Source organism: Oncorhynchus mykiss, chromosome 27, assembly GCF_057628025.1.
Source record: "Oncorhynchus mykiss isolate SJ-2025 chromosome 27, ASM5762802v1, whole genome shotgun sequence".
In the NCBI taxonomy this organism is placed as follows: domain Eukaryota; kingdom Metazoa; phylum Chordata; class Actinopteri; order Salmoniformes; family Salmonidae; genus Oncorhynchus; species Oncorhynchus mykiss.
Genome location: NC_143048.1, coordinates 45,030,001 through 45,050,948, shown reverse-complemented (window position 1 = coordinate 45,050,948; position 20,948 = coordinate 45,030,001). Strand labels below are relative to the sequence as shown.

The 20,948-nt window shown below is 48.2% G+C and overlaps 1 protein-coding gene across 5 annotated transcripts in view; it reads right to left on the bottom strand.

Moving 5' to 3' along the window:
- Positions 1-20,948, bottom strand: part of LOC110508084 (rho guanine nucleotide exchange factor TIAM1) — a 217,684-nt gene that overhangs the window by 160,253 nt on the left and 36,483 nt on the right. The window contains exon 2 of one of the 5 annotated variants that reach the window (XM_090224101.1): positions 10,628-10,673. The exons of 3 other annotated variants lie outside the window; for them this stretch is intronic. The gene's annotated coding sequence lies outside the window, so the exon portion shown is untranslated. Of the gene's footprint in view, positions 1-10,627; positions 10,765-20,948 lie in introns of those variants that run through there. One more of the 5 variants, XM_090224102.1, reaches the window with a different exon arrangement.

The window sequence follows — 20,948 nt, the reverse complement described above, 5'->3', positions numbered from 1 at the left end:
GGTTTACCTGTGGCGGTTAACGTTGACCTGGCGGCTAATGTTGACATGGCCGCTAACGTTGACCTGGCGGCTAACGTTGACCTGGCGGCTAACGTTGACCTGGCGGCTAACGTTGACATGGCGGCTAACGTTGACCTGGCCGCTAACGTTGACATGGCGGCTAACGTTGACATGGCCGCTAACGCTGACATGGCCGCTAACGTTGACATGGCCGCTAACGTTGACCTGGCGGCTAACGTTGACCTGGCCGCTAACGTTGACCTGGCCGCTAACGTTGACATGGCGGCTAACGTTGACATGGCGGCTAACGTTGACCTGGCGGCTAACGTTGACATGGCCGCTAACGTTGACCTGGCGGCTAACGTTGACATGGCCGCTAACGTTGACATGGCCGCTAACGTTGACCTGGCGGCTAACGTTGGGGATGCTGAGAACGTGAGCGAAGCTACGGTGACCTCCGCTGTCACTTCAACCTCCACCGGCTAACATATAGAATCAATGTGAATGGGCTCAAAATTATCCCATGGCTAGAGTTCAAAAAACAACGTCATGTTCTGCAAACATTGTAGAGGGCAGAAACAGACGGGCAACTCGTCCTTCGTGTCAGGAAACCCGCATCTTTAAAAAGAGATATAGCGTAGCGAAACATCTCGCGGCGGCAGATCCAGTGCCGAGATCTGTACCTGTTGAGACAGGAGAAACCATCAGACACGGTGTCAGCAGCCTTGAGGAGGCAGGTGCTGCTGTCTGAGGAGGAGAAGAGGAGGCACGTGCTGCTGTCTGAGGAGGAGAGTGTTGCTGTCTGAGGAGGAGAAGAGGAGGCACGTGCTGCTGTCTGAGGAGGAGAAGAGGAGGCAGCTGAAAATGAAGATAAACATCGCATACTTCACTGTGAAAGAAGAACCCCTTGTCAAATGTAGGCCGCTTATCGGACTCCACCACCAAAACGGAGTTGATCGGTCAAATTGCTGACATAATGAGAAAGAGCCTGTCAGCGAAACTGAAAGCCACAAAGTATCCTTGCCGTTCTAATAGACGGAGACACTGATATATCCAACACAGAATGTGAGATTGTCTACGTTACGCTTGTTGGAGGATGGGAAGGAAGCCAGTCAATCTCCTGGTCGGACAACAGAGCACTCTCATGCCATTAGTAATTGTTCCTCTTTATAGGCTTTATTCGTGTGTAAAGTTTAAATCATTATTCATAAATGGAGATCATTTAATTTAGTTTGTCAGAAATACTTTTGTTTTATTGTTTTTTGTTTTGTGTGTTGTCATTCGCGGTGTTTTGGATGCCACCAAGGCCACATTTCGTGTTGTTTGCCCCGAGGAGGATGGAAGGTCATGTATGAAGAGGTGCATCTCCTTTGGGGCAGATGGTGCCTCTGTGAACCTGGGCCACCGTGGGGGAGTGATGTGCCACCTGCAGAGAGAAGCAGGGGGGCATATTATCCCAATCCACTGTATGCCACATAGGTTTGTAACTAATAAATTCTCTATGATTTAGTTTTATTTGCTAGCAGATAATGTTAAACAATACTGTGTGTGTGTGTGTGTGTGTGTGTGTGTGTGTTTGCTAAGTGCTGGAATGGTAAATACCACAGATGTATTGTTTTCTGTTGGCACAAGAGACAGGGGGGGGGGGGAGACAGGGGGGGAAGGAGACAGGGGGGGAAGGAGACAAAATGGGGGAAGGAGACAGTGAATTGTTTGGAAGATTCTGTTCCCGACTTTCACAGACTAGAGCTGTCTTTCAGAGTGCTAAACGCTGACACATGGCCAGGAGACCAGGCCAGCCTTCACACCTCTGGCGATGATGGTGCGGTATACCTGATGAGGCATTTCAAGGAGCCTCTAGAGAGGTAAGAATTTATTTGACACTGCATTGCCATATGAGACAATGTTATGTTTGCATATTTGCAAACTCACTTGCTCTGTTTAATCCTGCAGATCAGGTTCAGATCAGGTCAGGTTGCGCAACATGGGTGCATTCCAGGATGAGTGGCAAGGAGCTGAAAATCCTGGTCAGCCACAATGTCAAGGACAAGTCCTACAGTGGCCTGTGGGGAGACCATGTTGACAAAGGACCCCTACAGGCACGATTACAAGGTCGACTAACAGTCCTGGGTGGTTATGTATGGTATCCTATGGTTAGTTTTGATAAGTTAAACAGTAAGAGTTTAAATGAAATGGAAAGATATCATCATCTTTTCCCTAGAACATTCTGGAGAGAGGCTTCTCTGCGCAGAACCGGATTAAGAATTCGACAAGAAGCTGCCTTGGGTTCTCCACCACTGAAGTCCTGATGAGGATCAGCCTGGAGGGGCCTTCTGTCGAGGAGTTCCATCCCACTCCTACCGTGGACCGCTGGCTGACCCCTAAGTGTGCCCGATGGCTGACCCCTAAGCGTGCCAGACGGCTGACCCCTAAGCGTGCCAGACGGCTGACCCCTAAGCGTGCCAGACGGCTGACCCCTAAGCGTGCCAGACGGCTGACCCCTAAGCGTGCCAACATACAAAAGCAGCTGGACACCTGATGTCCTTTGCATCTGGTAGGCATGGGTCATAGGTCATGGGTCAATGTGTGATTTTGATGGTAAGTGCTGTTGCACAGATGTGTCCCTTCGTACTCGCACGCAGTATAAATATGTATGTAATAAATTGTGAGGAGTACGCGGGGGCTGGGAGTGAGGACTAGGCGGGGGGGCTGGGAGTGAGGACTAGGCGGGGGGGCTGGGAGTGAGGAGTAGGGGGGGGCTGGGAGTGAGGACTAGGGCGGGGCTGGGAGTGAGGACTAGGCGGGGGGGCTGTGAGTGAGGAGTAGGGGGGGGCTGGGAGTGAGGACTAGGGGGGGCTAGGAGTGAGGACAAGTGGGGGGCTGGGAGTGAGGAGTAGGCGGGGCTGGGAGTGAGGACTGGGGGGGGCTGGGAGTGAGGACTAGGCGGTGGGCTGGCAGTGAGGACTAGGGGGGGCTGGGAGTGAGGACTAGGGGGGGGCTGGGAGTGAGGACTAGGGGTGGGGCTGGGAGTGAGGAGTAGGCTGGGGGGCTGGGAGTGAGGAGTAGGGGGGGCTGGGAGTGAGGAGTAGGGGGGGGCTGGGAGTGAGGACTAGGCGGGGGGGCTGGGAGTGAGGACTAGGGGGGGGCTGGGAGTGAGGACTAGGGGGGGGCTGGGAGTGAGGAGTAGGGGGGGCTGGGAGTGAGGAGTAGGGGGGGCTGGGAGTGAGGAGTAGGGGGGGGCTGGGAGTGAGGACTAGGGGGGGGCTGGGAGTGAGGAGTAGGGGGGGGCTGGGAGTGAGGACTAGGCGGGGGGGCTGGGAGTGAGGACTAGGGGGGCTGGGAGTGAGGACTAGGGGGGGCTGGGAGTGAGGACTAGGGGGGGCTGGGAGTGAGGAGTAGGGGGGGCTGGGAGTGAGGAGTAGGGGGGGCTGGGAGTGAGGACTAGGGGGGGGCTGGGAGTGAGGACTGGGGGGGCTGGGAGTGAGGACTAGGGGCGGCTGGGAGTGAGGACTAGGGGGGGCTGGGAGTGAGGACTAGGGGGGGCTGGGAGTGAGGACTAGGGGGGGCTGGGAGAGGACTGGGGGGGTCTGGGAATGGGGAGTAGGGGGGGCTGGGAGAGGACTAGGGGGGGTCTGGGAATTGGGAGTAGGGGGGGCTGGGAGAGGACTAGGGGGGGTCTGGGAATGAGTAGGGGGGGCTGGGAGAGAGGACTAGGGGGGGTCTGGGAATGGGGAGTAGGGGGGGGTGTTACGGATACAGGTATCCTGTGTTTTTTTTTCTCTCCTTCTCCCCTTACAGCTGAAAATCATCACTCCCCAATCGGTCACCCACAATCATCAATCAGAAGACACACCTCCTCCTGTTTCCTACCCAATCACAGTTCCTTTCCCTTGGTTTAAAAACCCTGTCAGTTGTTTGCTCTAGAGCTCAATCTCTCTGTAAATGCCATGTCTGTAGGTCGCTCTGTTTCACCCTCTCCTACTATGTCGCTCTTTATGTATTGAGCTATCTTTTGTCCCAGCCCCCCCCCCCCGCCTAGTCCTTACTCCCAGCCCCCCCCCCCCCCCCCCCCCCCAAGACCTGCCCTAGTCCCCATTCCCATTCATCGAGAGACTCGTTTTCACAAATATCTTAGATGTACACTTGCGTGACTAAGATCTCCTCAGCCCAGGCCGATATGGAAAAAGACACCATTGGCGACACTTCCACAGGCTGAGGCCAAGACAAAGGCAGACTGAACCCTTTCTCTCTCTAATACTACATGTGGCAGATATCGGTCCGTCCACCTGCCTGCCTGTCTGTCGAAGGCCTTTAAAACGTCCCTTAGCTACGGCCTTCATTCTAAATCCTACATGCGGCAGCTAGTGGCTCGCCTGACTGTCTGGTCCAGGCCTTTAAAATGTCAACTCAACTACAGCCTTCATTCTAATCCTTGTGCCTGGACACAACGCCGAGGACAGTTAGCAGTAGCTAAAAGAACAACAGCGATGTATTGAGAATGTGTTCTCAGTTAACCCGCCGTGATTAGAATCTCCTTCCAGCGAAGCGATCAAATGTGTTCCAGGTCAGCGAGCGACAATATCAAGCTGGAAGCTCCTCTACTCCGTGTGGCTTGGGTTGTTCCTTTATGTAACGCTCAAAAACACATCCGAGAGAGAGAGGCTGCTTCCCAAATGCTACACTATTCTCCGTGCAGTGCACGACTTTTGACCAGAGAGAGCACTGCCATTTGGGACAGAAACTCTTCCAATTCATTTAAACCCTCGTCTCAATCTCAGCAGGGAATAAAGAGATTGAATGCATTTTAAGAGGGTGACGTAAGGTTCCCTATAGAACTGTTAAAAAGACACTCGATAGTCGAGGTAGCCGAACCCAGGCCGAACCCGGGCAGACAGAGTGCACGTCATCTATTGAAACTGATCTGACAGTCGTCTGAAAGCTTTGTGACAAAGACTGTGTCCCAAATGGCACCCATTTAGTGCACTACACTTGACCCCAAGTTGTGCACTATATATATATATATATATATATATATATATATCTATATATATATATATATATCTATATATATATATATATATATATATCTATATATATATATATATATCTATATATATATATATATATATATATATATATATATATATATATATATCTCTATATATATCTCTATATATATATATATATATATATATATATATATATATATATATATATATATATATATATATATATATATATATATATATATATATATATATATATATATATATATAGTGCACGACTTGGGGTCAAGTGTAGTGCACTAAATGGGTGACTGTAAATCTGCAGTCATATTTGGAAACTTGCCGTCTTGACTGTACCAAATGGCACCCTATATATATATATATATATAGGGAATAGGGTGCCATTTGGTACAGTCAAGATGCCAAGTTTCCGAATATGACTGCAGATTTTCGAGAAAGGACAATGGAGAAAGAGACAGAGTCCTCTTCAGACAGTCAGAAGTATATGTATTTATCGAATCAAATGAACGTTTATTTGTCACGTGAACATGAATACAACAAGTAAAACATACAGCAAAATACTGACCAGCTCTTCCTCAACTATGCAGAGTTCAATATCAAAAAAGGTACAAATAGAAAATTCCAGAAAAGGATCTTTAAAAAAGTACGGAATTATATGACCGTACCAGCTGTGCATCTACGCGGCTCAGATCTGGTCTACGCGGCTCAGATCTGGTCTACGCGGCTCAGATCTGGTCTATGCGGCTCAGATCTGGTCTACGCGGCTCAGATCTGGTCTACGCGGCTCAGATCTGGTCTACGCGGCTCAGATCTGGTCTACGCGGCTCAGATCTGGTCTACGCGGCTCAGATCTGGTCTACGCGGCTCAGATCTGGTCTACGCGGCTCAGATCTGGTCTACGCGGCTCAGATCTGGTCTACGCGGCTCAGATCTGGTCTACGCGGCTCAGATCTGGTCTACGCGGCTCAGATCTGGTCTACGCGGCTCAGATCTGGTCTACGCGGCTCAGATCTGGTCTACGCGGCTCAGATCTGGTCTACGCGGCTCAGATCTGGTCTACGCGGCTCAGATCTGGTCTATTAAGAAGATGCTGCAGAGTCTACTGATCCAAATCAGATCTCCAGGCCCACCGTTTAACTTTGGTTCCCATCACACACACACACACACACACACACACACACACACACACACACACACACACACACACACACACACCTCCAGAAACTAAATGCAATGCAATACACCATAATGTCAAAGTGGAATTATGTTTTTGGAAATTCTTACAAATTAAAAGCTGAAATGTATTGAGTTAATAAGTATTCAACCCATTTGTTATGGCGAACCTAAACACGTTGTTTTAATTGTTGGACATAAGACTGTAAAAACACCAAGAAATCATCTCCAATTGATTTAAGTTTGGAAATCTATTCCTTCCCACGTATAATGGAGAGATATACAGTGAGCTCCAAAATTATTGAGACAGTGACAAATCTTTGGTTGTTTTGGCTCTGTACTCCTGCACTTTGGTTAAAGTGCAGACTGTCAGCTTTAATTTGAGGGTATTTTCATCCATATCGGGTGAACCGTTTAGAAATTACAGCACTTTTTCTACATAGTCCCCCTATTTTAGGGGACCAAAAGTATTGGAACAAATCACTTATGGCTTAATTAAAGTAGTCAAAAGTTTAGTATTTGGTCCCATATTCCTAGCGCGCAATGACTACATCAAGCTTGTGGCTCTAAGAACTTGGACTCGTTTGCTGTTTGTTTTGATTACGCTGGAGTACAGAGCCAAAACAACAAAACATTTGTCACTGTCACAATACCTTGAGCTCACTGTATGTGATCGTATATGTAAACAAGGTTTGAAATTATTATCTAAAGTCACAGAATAGCCACTGGGCTTAAATTTGAGAAACATAGCATGTTTGATGTTGATAACTGGTTGACCAACTAAAAACAACACACATAATGTTTTCTTATGTTCAGTTCTTTAACAAATAAAACACCACTGTAAATAATACAAGGGATATCTTAAAATGTTCCTGATGCAAAACCATTTCATTATTCAATCACTGATATATACTGTAAATCATTTAATTTTAACTAAATTTAATTTTTTTTAATTTAACTAAATTTAGTTTAGTTCCAAAAGAAGATTAAAGCTCATTTCCGAAGCTTCTATATTGCAATAGTCTACACACCACACATACAATAGATTTTACACAGCATACTAGGATTCCCAGAGTGCATTTCAACTCCCAGAGTGCAACGCTTCACCCAGGGCTGCTGGCAGGCTACTGTTAGCAAGCCCAGGGAAACAGGAAGTAGTCTAAATGTATTGTTGTCATAGATAAATTGAGCACATTTGACATTTACTTTTGAGTTGTAATCATATTATAATGTTCACATGAATGTCATGCTGAATATGTTCATGTCATTATCACAACAACAACAAAAAAATATTGAATTTAGTAGCTAGTAGAATACCGTTCCAATGTAATGTGGGAAATAGTTTGTTGTTTTGGAACTAAACCTCCCTTCCCATTTGGCACTGCTTTATAACACCTGTTGCTTAGTTGTTTTGGTGGGCTGGCCCTCATCTGCTTTGTAAACAAATTACTCCCACAGTTTTCTTCTGGAGCCAGTTGTCAACAAGCTGCGGGAGTGGAGGTATGATGTTTTCCTTAGAAGAAGCCATGCTGTCGGCATTCTCTCTCCTCTCACTTGCTTATCAAATGTGGCTCGGGCTGTGTCATCTACATAGACAAGTAACCTGGCTAGCTGACTACTGCCCCGGAGAGAAGACAAGTAGCCTGGCTAGCTTACTACCGCCCCCTAGAGAAGACAAGTAGCCTGGCTAGCTTACTACTGTACCCGAGAGAAGACAAGTAGCCTGGCTAGCTTTCTACTGCCCCCTTGAGAAGACAAGTAGCCTGGCTAACTTACTACCGCCCCCTAGAGAAGACAAGTAGCCTGGCTAGCTTACTACTGCCCCCTAGAGAAGACAAGTAGCCTGGCTAGCTTACTACTGCCCCCTAGAGAAGATTCAGACAAATTACTAGACAGACTGGATCCCCTCAATCGATATGACATGGGACACATTTGGCAGAATGTAAGTAACAAATTCTAGTACCGGACCGTTTTTTGTGTTCTATAATCGAAAAAGTACCGAAGTTTGTGTACTCCCTGACGTTTCAGTGTACTCCCTGACGTTTCAGTGTACTCCCTGACGTTTCAGTGTACTCCCTGACGTTTCAGTGTACTCGCTGACGTTTCAGTGTACTCGCTGACGTTTCAGTGTACTCGCTGACGTTTCAGTGTACTCGCTGACGTTTCAGTGTACTCGCTGACGTTTCAGTGTACTCGCTGACGTTTCAGTGTACTCGCTGACGTTTCAGTGTACTCGCTGACGTTTCAGTGTACTCGCTGACGTTTCAGTGTACTCCTGACGTTTCAGTGTACTCCTGACGTTTCAGTGTACTCCTGACGTTTCAGTGTACTCCTGACGTTTCAGTGTACTCCTGACTTTTCAGTGTACTCATTGTAGAATGCACAAGGTGCACTTTGGACACCTGGTAGTGCTTCAGCAGTAATTTTCTTATTAGAGCTATTTATAACTTGTCAGAAATGTCCAGATCAACTAGCCCATGTCAGCCCATAGATTCTGTTGTAATGTTAGACACTCAGATATCACATGAACATACATAAAACAAGCACCGGTCTAGGGAGCGCTGGTATACCGGTCTAGGGAGCACCGGTCTACCGGTCTAGGGAGCATCGGTCTACCGGTCTAGGGAGCACCGGTCTAGGGAGCACCATTCTAGGGAGCACCGGTCTACCGGTATCGGGAGCACCGATCTAGGGAGCACCGGTATACCGGTCTAGGGATCACCGGTATACCGGTATAGGGATCACCGGTATACCGGTATAGGGAGCACCGGTCTAGGGAGCACCGGTATACCGGTCTAGGGAGCACCGGTATACCGGTCTAGGGAGCACCGGTCTACCGGTCTAGGGAGCACCGGTCTACCGGTCTAGGGAGCGCCGGTCTACCGGTCTAGGGAGCGCTGGTATACCGGTCTAGGGAGCGCTGGTATACCGGTCTAGGGAGCACCGGTCTAGGGAGCACCGGTCTAGGGAATGGGTTGTTATTTGGGACACATCCTTTGCGAATCAAGCTGCGTTTAAAGAAAGTGTTACTTTCTCAAGGGGAATCATTGTGATTGAATTCAATGTACACAAACTCAGGAGGCCTGCTCCCTTTAAAATAGTGGTGTTCTGTCTTCAAACTCAGGAGGCTCCCTTTAAAATAGTGGTGTTCTGTCTTCAAACTCAGGAGGCTCCCTTTAAAATAGTGGTGTTCTGTCTTCAAACTCAGGAGGCCTGCTCCCTTTAAAATAGTGGTGTTCTGTCTTCAAACTCAGGAGGCCTGCTCCCTTTAAAATAGTGGTGTTCTGTCTTCCATGTACACAAACTCTCTCCTCTCTCTAAAATTGTTTCACTCTTATCAAGGAATATCAGAGGAGCTAAAAAGCACTCTTCTCAGCTCGTCCTCGTACCCGAGCATTAAAACCAGGGGCCTGTTACCCTGACCTTGTGTCCTGCTAAATTCTAGGATGATGGGTTGTTAAAACCGCATCGCCATAACTACGACAGGCAGCAGATGACCCATTCTCACCCTTCTCCAGGCTTCCTTCAGCACAAAGACACAGCGGCAAGCAGCCTGGGTTTAAATAGATTCAGATTAAACAAACCTACAGTCCTTCGGCCCTCCCCTTTTCCAAGATATGCACTGGGGATTCTCCTTGGTTGCATCCAAAATGGATCCCTATTCTCCGTAGGGCTCTGGTCAAAAAGTAGTGCACCGCATACTGAATAGTGTGCCATTTGGGACAAATCCCCCTCGACTTTGACCAGTAGCAGCTCTGCTATCCTATTTGCATTTTCATCAAAAATCGCTCTCTTTTCTCAGCTCCACGATACCACCACCACCGCTTTTGTCATGACAACACAGCAGACGGCTGTTGGCTGGATGACTGTATTGTTGCTGCCTCACATTGAAATGGGGAGCAAGACAATAGACCCTTTTTTGCATGTAGTTGTAGTTAAAAAAAAAAGTTGTCACCAGAAACACAGGTTAAAAATACCCAGCGTCACAACAAACCTCCCTAGGCCGATTGGATAATCCCACTCCCCAAATGTACTAGAACCCTATGACATCACATGACCCACAGGAAGTGGGCTTGCCTCACATCGTCAACAGACTGGTCAGTCCCTCATGCTAACTTTTACATGTAGCTACTACCACAAGTACATTTTATAGTATTGTGAAAAAATGAGAATACCAGCAACATAGTGAAAAAATGTACATCTGTTTGCTTAGTTGTGAAAAGAGACGAGACCTCAGAAACGTAGAATATCTCTGATGTGGTTTCTTCACACCTCCTTTAGGAGGGAAAAGGATTTAAAGCCAAGGAGCCATTTGCTTCTGCTGATATCTCAGGCACACAGACAGTGTAGCAGGCAGTGTCTAACACTCTGTAAAACACACACATACACACACATCCCCTGTAGCAAATGACAATGCGTTACCTTACCTTGCTGAGAGGTGTATAACGAGACAGCTTCCTCCACCATTCTCTCCTAAGACAGACGGATCAAAATTCAGACAACTCCCCACATCACTGCAGACATTTTCACGCTCCAGAATCCACTCCTCTTTCAACTGTACGGAGTGAAGACGAAGTGAAGACGGAGTGGGTATAGTGTGACTGACTGTCTGTCTGCTGCGTGCCGTGTGTGTGCTGCCTGCCAGGCTAATTTGAATTTGAGGAACTGAGGGATAGACTAGAGCAGGAGAGGAGGGAGGGGGTGTGGCTGTTTGTGAAAACCCCTCCCTCCTTCTCCTTGCTCACGCTCTGATCCTTCCCTCCCTCCCTGATCCCCCCCCCCCCCCCCCCCCCCCCCAAGGCTGAAAAGTGACTGCTGTGCCAGCCGGGACGTCTATTACCTTCTTCTAAATCCTCCTGCCTCCCCCATTTCTCCCCCCAGACCTCCCCTGTCTCCTTGTTAATTGCTCTTGTGGGAAGCATCAAATTTACACTCCTAAATCTACCACACCCCTTCGTCCTTAACATGTTCACTACACTCCCCTCTCAAATACAACCTAGCCCAACAATAGTCAGTCACAGAGCTCACTACACACCCTTCTCAGATACAGCCTGGCCCAACGATACAGACACAGAGCTCACTACACACCCTTCTCAGATACAGCCTAGCCCAACGATACAGACACAGAGCTCACTACACACCCTTCTCAGATACAACCTAGCCCAACGATACAGACACAGAGCTCCTAGAATATTGAATTATGCACAAGTTGAAGGATATATGATTAATCTATCTAATCAAACAAGTCTCTCTCAGAATGATTACCGAACATAAACATCAGATCGTTTGGCTCCAGAATGAAAGAGTGCGTGTAGGTAAAAAGATATCTCAGCTGGTCTGTGATTAAGATTGAGGTTTGTAATAACATAAAATGAAACGCAGAGAACGTGTTCTCATCTCATCAAAAGACACAGAGACAGAAAGAGACAGACACAGAGATACAGACACAGAGAGACAGAGAGAGCGAGAGACAGACAGACAGACAGACAGACAGACAGACAGACAGACAGACAGACAGACAGACAGACAGACAGACAGACAGAGAGAGAGAGAGAGACAGAGAGAGAGACAGAGAGAGAGAGACAGACAGACAGACAGACAGACAGACAGACAGACAGAGAGCGAGATAGACAGAGAGAGAGAGAGAGACACAGAGACAGAGAGAGAGACAGACACACAGAGAGAGAGACAGAGAGAGACAGAGAGAGAGAGAGACAGAGAGAGACAGACACAGAGAGAGAGAGACAGAGAGACAGAGACAGACAGAGAGAGAGAGACAGAGAGACAGAGATAGAGAGACAGACAGAGAGACAGAGAGACAGACAGACAGAGACAGAGAGAGAGACAGACAGACAGAGACAGAGAGAGAGACAGACAGACAGAGACAGAGAGAGAGACAGACAGACAGAGACAGAGAGAGAGACAGACAGAGAGAGACAGAGAGAGAGACAGACAGACAGAGACAGAGAGAGAGACAGACAGACAGAGACAGAGAGAGAGACAGACAGAGAGAGACAGAGAGAGAGACAGACAGACAGAGACAGAGAGAGAGACAGACAGACAGAGACAGAGAGAGAGACAGACAGACAGAGACAGAGAGAGAGACAGACAGAGAGAGACAGAGAGAGAGACAGACAGACAGAGACAGAGAAACAGAGGCACAAACTGGTTGAATCAACGTTGTTTCAAAGGGATTTCAACCAGAAAATGTAAAGTGATGACATTGAATACAACGTGGACAACTGATTGGATTTGAAAAACGTAAATCTACATAAGGGAATTAAACTATTTTTTTTCACCCAACTTTGAACCTAAATCCGATGACATGGTGACATTATTTGTTGACAACTCAACCAAATCTAGATGTTGAACTGACATTTATGCCCAATGGGAGAGAGGTGTGTGTGTGTGTGTCTTCAAATTTGGTCCGTTCTGCTCCAAAATAAAACTGAGAGAATGAAAGACTGAAGCGTGATGTCATAGCACTGGTGATGTCATCAGGCTGCCACGACATCAGAGGAGAGGTGATTCGTTTTGAGATGAACTGCAGAGGGTCCAGGGGAGGAGAGACGGCTATCCTATGTTACAGAAAACATCCCTTTCAACCAGCCAGCCAGCCAGTCAACCAGTCAGATGGCCAGTCAGCCAGTCAACCAGTCAGATGGCCAGTCAGCCAGTCAACCAGTCAGATGGCCAGTCAGCCAGTCAGACGGCCAACCAGTCAGACGGCCAGTCAACCAGCCAGCCAGTCAACCAGCCAGTCAACCAGCCAGCCAAGGCAACATCACGTGTTTCTAGAAGCAGTGTTTGCATACATACCAACACTGAAACAAGCCCTGGGGTTATACTGGGGAACAGACTCCTTCCTGATAACCAAACAGCACAGCAGCTCCCTCTCCCTCCCTCCCTCCCTCCCTCCCTCCCTCCCTCGCTCACAAGCAAAGAAAGCCTGTTCTCCCTCTCTGTCTGTCTGACTGAAGGCAGTTCAGATTTGATCTCATATGGCACCTTATTCCCTATATAGTGCAACACATTTGACCAGAGCCCATAGGACGTAAGGTATCATACAGGTCGCAGACACAGTAAGTTGAGGAGAAGTGCTGTTTATGTCTAGACTCTGTGATTACTGTGCTGTGGTTAGGCTGAGCTGGCGTCCTGTCAGAGAGATCTGCGTGTTTAGGTGCTGACCCCAACCTTAAACTCAACCGCTACATTTTGATTGTGCCCCTCATCACACCCTTTTTCCTAAATAGTGCAATACTTTTGGCCAGGGCCCTGGTCTCCTCTCCCCTCCCTTTTGGGCCCTGGTCTCCTCCCTTTTGGGCCCTGGTCTCCTCTCCCCTCCCTATGGGCCCTGGTCTCCTCTCTCCTCCCCTCCCTTTTGGGCCCTGGTCTCCTCCCTATTGGCCCTGGTCTCTTCCCTTTTGGGCCCTGGTCTTCTCCCTTTTGGGCCCTGGTCTCCTCTCCCCTTCCCTATGGGCCCTGGTCTCCTCTCCCCTCCCTATGGGCCCTGGTCTCCTCTCCCCTCCCTTTTGGGCCCTGGTCTCCTCCCTATGGGCCCTGGTATCCTACCTTTTGGGCCCTGGTCTCCTCTCCCCTCCCTATGGGCCCTGGTCTCCTCTCCCCTCCCTTTTGGGCCCTGGTCTCCTCCCTATGGGCCCTGGTCTCTTCCCTTTTGGGCCCTGGTCTTCTCCCTTTTGGGCCCTGGTCTCCTCTCCCCTCCCTATGGGCCCTGGTCTCCTCTCCCCTCCCTTTTGGGCCCTGGTCTCCTCTCCCCTCCCTTTTGGGCCCTGGTCTCCTCCCTATGGGCCCTGGTCTCCTCCCTTTTGGGCCCTGGTCTCCTCTCCCCTCCCTTTCGGGCCCTGGTCTCCTCTCCCCTCCCTTTCGGGCCCTGGTCTCCTCCCTATGGGCCCTGGTCTACTACCTTTTGGGCCCTGGTCTCCTCTCCCCTCCCTATGGGCCCTGGTCTCCCCTCCCCTCCCCTTTGGGCCCTGGTCTCCACCCTATGGGCCCTGGTCTCCTCTCCCCTCCCTATGGGCCCTGGTCTCCTCTCCCCTCCCTATGGGCCCTGGTCTCCTCTCCTTTTGGGCCCTGGTCTCCACCCTATGGGCCCTGGTCTCCTCTCCCCTCCCTATGGGCCCTGGTATCCTCTCCCCTCCCTATGGGCCCTGGTCTCCTCTCCCTTTTGGGCCCTGGTCTCCTCCCTATGGGCCCTGGTCTCCTCTCCCCTCCCTTTTGGGCCCTGGTCTCCTCTCCCCTCCCTTTTGGGCCCTGGTCTCCTCCCTATGGGCCCTGGTCTCGTCCCTATGGGCCCTGGTCTCCTCCCTATGGGCCCTGGTCTCCTCTCCCCTCCCTTTTGGGCCCTGGTCTCCTCCCTTTTGGGCCCTGGTCTCCCTTTTGGGCCCTGGTCTCCTCCCTATGGGCCCTGGTCTCCTCCCTATGGGCCCTGGTCTCCCCTCCCCTCCCTTTTGGGCCCTGGTCTCCTCTCCCATCCCTTTTGGGCCCTGGTCTCCTCCCTATGGGCCCTGGTCTCCCCTCCCCTCCCTTTTGGGCCCTGGTCTCCCCTCCCCTCCCTTTTGGGCCCTGGTCTCCTCTCCCCTCCCTTTTGGGCCCTGGTCTCCTCTCCCCTCCCTTTTGGGCCCTGGTCTCCTCTCCCCTCCCTTTTGGGCCCTGGTCTCCTCTCCCCTCCCTTTTGGGCCCTGGTCTCCTCTCCCCTCCCTTTTGGGCCCTGGTCTCCTCTCCCCTCCCTATGGGCCCTGGTCTCCTCTCCCCTCCCTTTTGGGCCCTGGTCTCCTCTCCCCTCCCTTTTGGGCCCTGGTCTCCTCTCCCCTCTCTTTTGGGCCCTGGTCTCCTCTCCCCTCCCTTTTGGGCCCTGGTCTCCTCCCTATGGGCCCTGGTCTCCTCCCTTTTGGGCCCTGGTCTCCTCTCCCCTCCCTTTCGGGCCCTGGTCTCCTCCCTTTTGGGCCCTGGTCTCCTCTCCCCTCTCCCACAATAACCACTCTAACTAAATATAGCAGCGCAATCAGCTATCTCAGCTAGTTCACTATCAGGTCCTAATAAGTAGGAGTTTAGTTACTACATGATTCCATGTGTGTTATTTCATAGTTTTGATGTCTTCACAATTGTTCTACAATGTAGAAAATAGTAAAAAATAAAGAAAAACCCTTGAATGAGTAGGTGTTCTAAGACGTTGGACCAGTAATGAACAGGAAGTAAAACATAACATGGCTATCTATATACAGGAAGTAGAACATAACACGGCTATCTATATACAGGAAGTAGAAAATAACATGGCTATCTATATACAGGATGCAGAAAATAACATGGCTATCTATATACAGGGGGTAGAACATAACACGGCTATCTATATACAGGAAGTAGAAAATAACATGGCTATCTATATACAGGAAGTAGAACATAACACGGCTATCTATATACAGGAAGTAGAAAATAACATGGCTATCTATATACAGGATGCAGAAAATAACACGGCTATCTATATACAGGAAGCAGAACATAACACAGCTATATACAGTTGAAGTCTGAAGTTTACATACACCTTGGTCAAATACATTTAAACCCAGTTTTTCATAATTCCTGACATTTAATCCTAGTAAAAATTCCCTGTTTTAGGTCAGTTAGGATCACCACTTTATTTTAAGAATGTGAAATGTCAGAATAATAGTAGAGAATTATTTAGTTCAGCTTTTATTTCTTTCATCACATTCTCAGTCGGTCAGTAGTTACATACACTCAATTATTATTTGGTATCAATAACTTTAAATTGTTTAACTCGGGTCAAACATTTCAGGTAGCCTTCCACAAGCTTCCCACAATAAACTGGATGATTTTGTCCCATTCCTCCTGACAGAGCTGGTGTAACTGAGTCAGGTTTGTAGACCTCCTTGCTCGCACACGCTTTTTCAGTTCTGCCCACACATTTTCTATGGGATTGAGGTCAGGGCTTTGTGATGGCCACTCCAATACCTGGACTTTGTTGTCCTTAAGCCATTTTGCCACAACTTTGGAAGTATGCTTGGGGTCATTGTCCATTTGGAAGACCCATTTGCTTCAATATATACACATAATTTTCCTACCTCATGATGCCATCTATCTATTTTGTGAAGTTCACCAGTCCCTCCTGCAGCAAAGCACCCCCCACAACATGATGCTGCCACCCCTGTGCTTCACGGTTGGGATGGTGTTCTTCAGCTTGCAAGCCGCCGCCTTTCTCCTCCAAACATAACGATGGTCATTATGGCTAAACAATTCTATTATTGTTTCCTCAGACCAGAGGACATTTCTCCAAAAAGTATGATCTTTGTCCCCATGTACAGTTGCAAACCGTAGTCTGGCTTTTTTATGGCGGTTTTGGAGCAGTGGCTTCTTCCTTGCTGAGCGGACTTTCAGGTTATGTCGATATAGGACTCGTTTTACTGTGGATATAGATACTTTTGTACCGGTTTCCTCCAGCATCTTCACAGTGTCCTTTGCTGTTGTTCTGGGATTGATTCACACTTTTCACACCAAAGTACGTTCATCTCTAGGAGACAGAACACATCTCCTTCCTGAGCGGTATGAAGGCTGCGTGGTCCCATGGTGTTTATACTTGCGTACTATTGTTTGTACAGATGAACGAGGTACCTTCAGGCGTTTGGAAATAGCTCCCAAGGATGAACCAGACTTGTAGAGGTCTACAATTTTTTTTCCTGCGATCTTGGCTGATTTCTTTTGATTTTCCTATAATGTCAAGCAAAGAGGCACTGAGTTTGAACGTAGGCCTTGAAATACATCCACAGGTCCACCTCCTATTTACTCAAATGATGTCAATTAGCCTACCAGAAGCTTCATTTTCTGGAATGTTCCAGGCTGTTTAAAGCCACAGTCAACTTAGTGTATGTAAACTTTTGACTCACTGGAATTGTGACACAGTGAATTATATTAAACAATTGTTGGATAAATTACTTGTGTCATACACAAAATAGATGTCCTAACCGACTTGCCAAAACTATAGTTTGTTAACAAGAAATGTGTGGAGTGGTTGAAAAACTAGTTTTAATGACTCCAACCTCAGTGTATATAAACTTCTGACTTCAACTGTATGTGCAGTGGGGAGAACAAGTATTTGATAACCTGCTGAAAGTCCATATTGCCCAGCGACAGCCCCGAAACCTGAAGGATCTGGAGAAGGTCTGTATGGAGGAGTGTGGGCCAAAATCCCTGCTGCAGTGTGTGCAAACCTGGCCAAGAACTACAGGAAACGTATGATCTCTGTAATTGCAAACAAAGGTTTCTGTACCAAATATTAAGTTCTGCTTTTCTGATGTATCAAATACTTATGTCATGCAATAAAATGCAAATGAATTACTTAAAAATCATACAATGTGATTTTCTGGATTTTTGTTTTAAGATTCCATCTCTCACAGTTGAAGTGTACCTATGATAAAAATTACAGACCTCTACATGCTTTGTAAGTAGGAAAACCTGCAAAATCGGCAGTGTATCAAATACTTGTCCTCCCCAATGTATGTAAGCATGTATGTATGTATGTATGTATGTATCATAATGCATTTAGTTTTATTCATGTTTTCAAGTACTGGTGACAAATAATGTATTCCAATTATTACAAAGATTGTAATGGACAGCTATGATGTGTGTAAAGTACTTTTTTGAAGGTTGTACTGATTACACAACCTTCAAGAGGAGGTATGGCCTCTATGTAAGAGACAGACCCTGCTCTGCACGGAGGTATGGCCCCTATATTAGAGACAGACAGACCCTGCTCTGCACGGAGGTATGGCCCCTATGTTAGAGACAGACAGACCCTGCTCTGCACGGAGGTATGGCCCCTATGTTAGAGACAGACAGACCCTGCTCTGCACGGAGGTATGGCCTCTATGTAAGAGACAGACCCTGCTCTGCACGGAGGTATGGCCCCTATGTTAGAGACAGACAGACCCTGCTCTGCACGGAGGTATGGCCCCTATGTTAGAAACAGACAGATCCTGTTCTGCACGGAGGTAGGGCCCCTATGTTAGAGACAGACAGACCCTGCTCTGCACGGAGGTATGGCCTCTATGTTAGAGACAGACAGACCCTGCTCTGCACGGAGGTATGGCCTCTATGTTAGAGACAGACGCTGCTCTGCAAGGAGGTATGGCCCCTATGTTAGAGACAGACAGACCCTGCTCTGCACGGAGGTATGGCCCCTATGTTAGAGACAGACAGACCCTGCTCTGCACGGAGGTATGGCCTCTATGTAAGAGACAGACCCTGCTCTGCACGGAGGTATGGCCCCTATGTTAGAGACAGACAGACCCTGCTCTGCACGGAGGTATGGCCCCTATGTTAGAAACAGACAGACCCTGTTCTGCACGGAGGTAGGGCCCCTATGTTAGAGACAGACAGACCCTGCTCTGCACGGAGGTATGGCCTCTATGTTAGAGACAGACAGACCCTGCTCTGCATGGAGGTATGGCCTCTATGTTAGAGACAGACGCTGCTCTGCACGGAGGTATGGCCCCTATGTTAGAGACAGATAGACCCTGCTCTGCACGGAGGTATGGCCCCTATGTTAGAAACAGACAGACCCTGCTCTGCACGGAGGTATGGCCCCTATGTTAGAGACAGACAGACCCTGCTCTGCACGGAGGTATGGCCTCTATGTTAGAGACAGACGCTGCTCTGCACGGAGGTATGGCCCCTATGTTAGAGACAGACAGACCCTGCTCTGCACGGAGGTATGGCCCCTATGTTAGAGACAGACAGACCCTGCTCTGCACGGAGGTATGGCCCCTATGTTAGAGACAGACCCTGCTCTGCACGGAGGTATGGCCTCTATGTTAGAGACAGACGCTGCTCTGCACGGAGGTATGGCCCCTATGTTAGAGACAGACAGACCCTGCTCTGCACGGAGGTATGGCCCATATGTTAGAGACAGACAGACCCTGCTCTGCACGGAGCTTTGGCCTCTATGTTAGAGACAGACGCTGCTCTGCACGGAGGTATGGCCCCTATGTTAGAGACAGACAGATCCTGTTCTGCACGGAGGTAGGGCCCCTATGTTAGAGACAGACAGACCCTGCTCTGCACGGAGGTATGGCCCCTATGTTAGAGACAGACAGACCCTGCTCTGCACGGAGGTATGGCCCCTATGTTAGAGACAGACCCTGCTCTGCACGGAGGTATGGCCCCTATGTTAGAGACAGACAGACCCTGCTCTGCACGGAGGTATGGCCCCTATGTTAGAGACAGACAGACCCTGCTCTGCACGGAGGTATGGCCCCTATGTTAGAGACAGGCAGACCCTGCTCTGCACGGAGGTATGGCCCCTATGTTAGAGGCAGATCCTGCTCTGCACGGAGGTATGGCCCCTATGTTAGAGACAGGCATATCCTGCTCTGCACGGAGGTCATCCATGATGCTGATACTAATGACATCAATGAGGGCAAATGTCAATATAAATATATAAATGTCACCAGAGAGGAGAGAGGTCAAGTAGACAGAGAGAGAGCTGCACTTCCTGAACTCCTATTAAAATGTATGACCCTATTAGAGAAACACATTTCCCTCAGATTACAGAGACCCCAAAACATTTTTTTTTAAACAAATCCAAAATTTTGATAAACTCCCATATTATCTATTAGGTGAAATACCACAGTGTGCCACCACAGCAGCAAGATGTGTGACCTGTTGCCACAAGAAAAGGGTCAACCAGTAGAACCACACACATTGTAAATACAACCTATATTAAGGTTTATTTATTTTGGCTTTTGTACTGTAACTATGTGCACATTGTTACAACACTGTATATAGACATAAATGACATTTGAAATGTCTTCATTATTTAGAAACTTTTGTGGCCAAACGTTTTGGGAATGAACATTTATATTTGTGTCACAAAGTTTGCTGCCTCAGTGTCTTTAGATATTTTTGTCAGATGTTACTATGGAATACTGAGGTATAATTACAAGCATTTCATAAGTGTCAAAGGCTTTTATTGACAATTATATGAAGTTGATGCAAAGAGTCAATATTTGCAGTGTTGACCCTTCTTTTTCAAGACCTCTGCAATCCGCCCTGGCATGCTGTCAATTAACTTCTGGGCCACATCCTGACTGATGGCAGCCCATTCTTGCATAATCAATGCTTGGAGTTTGTCAGAATTTGTGGGGTTTTGTTTGTCCACCCGCCTCTTGAGGATTGACCACAAGTTCTCAATGGGATTAAGGTCTGGGGAGTTTCCTGGCCATGGACCCAAAATTTCGATGTTTTGTTCCCGGAGCCACTTAGTTATTACTTTTGCCTTATGGCAAGGTGCTCCATCATGCTGGAAAAGGCATTGTTCATCACCAAACTGTTCCTGGATGGCTGGGAGAAGTTTCTCTCAGAGGATGTGTTGGTACCATTCTTTATTCATAGCTGTGTTCTTAGGCAAAATTGTGAGTGAGCCCACTCCCTTGGCTGAGAAGCAACCCCACACATGAATGGTCTCAGGATGCTTTACTGTTGGCATGACACAGGACTGATGGTGGCGCTCACTTTGTCTTCTCTGGACAAGCTTTTTTCCAGATGCCCCAAACAATCAGAAAGGGTATTCATCAGAGAAAATGACTTTACCCCAGTCCTTAGCAGTCCAATCCCTGTACCTTTTGCAGAATATCAGTCTGTCCTTGATGTTTTTCCTGGAGAGAAGTGGCTTCTTTGCTGCCCTTCTTGACACCAGGCCATCCTCCAAAAGTCTTCGCC